The sequence below is a fragment of the Nelumbo nucifera genome, chromosome 1 (genome assembly GCF_055504915.1).
Source record: "Nelumbo nucifera cultivar China Antique chromosome 1, China Antique-T2T, whole genome shotgun sequence".
Classification (NCBI taxonomy): Eukaryota; Viridiplantae; Streptophyta; class Magnoliopsida; order Proteales; family Nelumbonaceae; genus Nelumbo; species Nelumbo nucifera.
The window spans coordinates 69,975,743-69,978,546 of NC_142649.1; the positions used below are offsets into that span (position 1 = coordinate 69,975,743).

Consider the following 2,804-nt stretch of genomic DNA (forward strand, 5'->3'; position numbering starts at 1 on the left):
GATTTTCAATGTAAACCTTACACTGAAAACAAACGCATGAAAATATAAACCGAAAATAGAGTTTTATAACAATCCGTATTTACACTGGAAATAAACACGAGCAAATGCAAACTGACAAGAGAGTTTACGTTGATTCATATTTATAATAAAAATAAGGGTAAATTACAAAGACCCCCCTTATATTATGAGGTCAGTGACAAAGTCCCCCTTATACTTTTTTTTGCAACAAAGACCCACTTGAACTTTAGTCATTAGACAAAGACCCCCTTGGCCGTTAAGTTAGATGATGGAAAGCGTTAAATTACCAAAATACCCCACTAAAGTTTTTCTTTTTTCTTTTTCTATTTTAAATGACCAATCTGGTATACATGTATCATATATAAGGAATGAACAAATTATATGTACTGTTTGTTTACAATTACAATGAATGAACAAATTGAGTATATAGAAAACAATGAAATTTGTGGACCCATCTCTAGGCGATGTTATAGATACAGAAAAGAATACTAGAAAACGTCTGATGAGCTGCAAAATTTGATCATCAGAGAGGATCCGATCCATGGAGAAATCAGAAGAGCTTGCTTGCAAACTCTTCTTTGGCCTCCTCATCTATTGAAGATGCTGAAGCAGCTAGATCTCTAAGTTCTGATAGGCTTCTTCCCAATTGCAAAGCCACCTTCAGTTCAAACAATTCCCCATTTTCTCTCTTCTCTACGTCCTTTTCCTTCAAAGTGGATTCTATGGACTCCTCCATACATCTAAAGAAGACAGCACTGCTCCGGTACATCTCAAACACCATTCCAACTTGCCCACCATGCTCCAAGCTGTTGATAACACTTGCCAAACCTCCAGCACTGACACCCAACAGCACAGCCCATGTCTCATGAGAAGAGCATCCCACAAAAGCTGACCCAACAGCTGCGAGACCTGTGAGTAAAGGACCAGAAATGGCTAAAACTCGGTTAACTTTCAAAGCTATCTTTCCCAGCCTCAAGTACTCTTCAGTGTCCTTCCTCTTCAAAACCGCAACTATCTGCTTCATCTCCTCATCCAGCTTTCTGCTCCATCCATTTCCTTCTCTTCTTCCACCGAAGTCCTGTTCTCGTAATTTACTTTGTTGTGGCCACCACACAGCAGGCTCCACGGCTTTAGGGAACTTGTCAAGCATCACTCCAAGCAAGGGCAATGGGTAAGCCCTGTCAAGAGCAAACACCTTGTCCATGGCGTCCTTAACATCCATGGGACTAGGACTACCAAGTGTAAGAGTTGTTCGGATTTGCCCGTGAAGTTGCTTGAATAGCCTTGTCGCATTGCGTTGTTCTTCTACGAGTTGCGATGGCTGAATCTTGTTCATCACCAGCAACATCCCAGTAGCTGCCGTATATAATAGAGTAGATGAGAGCTTTAGTGCGGCAAGTGGTGCTCCCGTTCCAGCTGTTGCTGCCAGCCCGACCATCGTTGCAGCGGTGATGGTGAATGTATTAATGGAGGTGAGAAGGAGGTGGTTCCAGTTATTCCGCTGCTTCTGGATGTTGGCATGCATCTCCGCCCTGTCTGCAGCAGCTTCCATGATTGCATAAAGCTCTGCAATGACCGTAGACTTGGAGTTAACCTCCTGATGATCATCTCTCGTGGTATTGGTAGCAACTTTAGTGTCAAAAGGCTTCGTTTCTGTCTGGGTAATGGTTGTGGCTGTTGTGTATGCACTTCTCAACTTCAATTCTTCAACCAAGTCCGTAGTTGGGATCTTTGGAAAAAAAAGAGAACTCGGTTGGAGTTTTGGGGTATTAAGCGTAGCTGATACTCTTCTTTGTCGTGAATATGATGACGAGGAGGAAGAGCACAGGAGACCGGAAGTTCGAAGGGTCGCCATGCTATATGCTGATGGCCTGATGCTCACAGTTTGCCAATTTTTTTAATTTGGTTCCCGATGTTATGGTTGTTCTGCAATTGGGTTGTCAGAAGCGAGATGAGATGGTGGAGAAGAGACCAGCCTCATCTTCATTTATATAAAGTAAGATGGAGGAGTATAGGAAGAGAAACAGAACGAAAAAATTGAATGGAATTCCATCTTACGTTCAACATCTTGAACCGGTTCGGCATATCGGACTGTTTCTGGTTGGTCAGCATGGCATTCATACATTGACTTTCAACGGCATAACCAAGTAAAACTTTGGAACGGGCCAAGCCTGTGCAATTGACCCAGTTTTAGGCTTTTAGCCTTTTCGGTTTTAATAGTACAGGCCTGGATATATGGCCATGCGCGTAAGCGCCACAGGACCCTAATGGCCTGCGCGTATTCACAACAAATCTTTGTATTATTTTAAATTTTACTTATTTGACCCATTTAAATCTGATAGTTGAACCACTGACCCGAAAACTGAAAATCAAACCGGCTTCGTTTTTGGGTCGATTTTTAAAACTTTGATTTAAGTTTAGTGATTTGAATGTGTTGAGGGCTTGTTTTAAAATGCAAATAGGGCAATGCACAAACTTATTTATAAGCAAAATTCAGGGTGAAGATCTATGACATTTTCAATTAAGTGGTGCTTATCTAATTTCAATTCAAGTATTATTTTTTGGGTTACATCTAGTTTATCCAATCACAATCTAAGCTGCTCTTTAGTGAAAGTGACTCTAGATGAATTTCTATTTTTTGTATATTAATACTAATTTTTATTAATTATTTTGAAAATAAGTTATTAATTTTTACTGATTTATTATTACTCTTGTATTAATTTTAGGTAAAATTATAAAAAAAAAACATCTAAATAACAATTCTTTAAACCACATTTGTGTTTTGA

At 39.8% G+C, this 2,804-nt stretch overlaps 1 pseudogene; it reads right to left on the reverse strand.

Annotated features, from left to right (window-relative positions):
* Window positions 1–402: 402 nt before the first annotated feature.
* LOC148803389 (putative F-box protein At4g22030 pseudogene) lies at window positions 403–1,969 on the reverse strand (annotated as a pseudogene).
* Window positions 1,970–2,804: the final 835 nt, after the last annotated feature.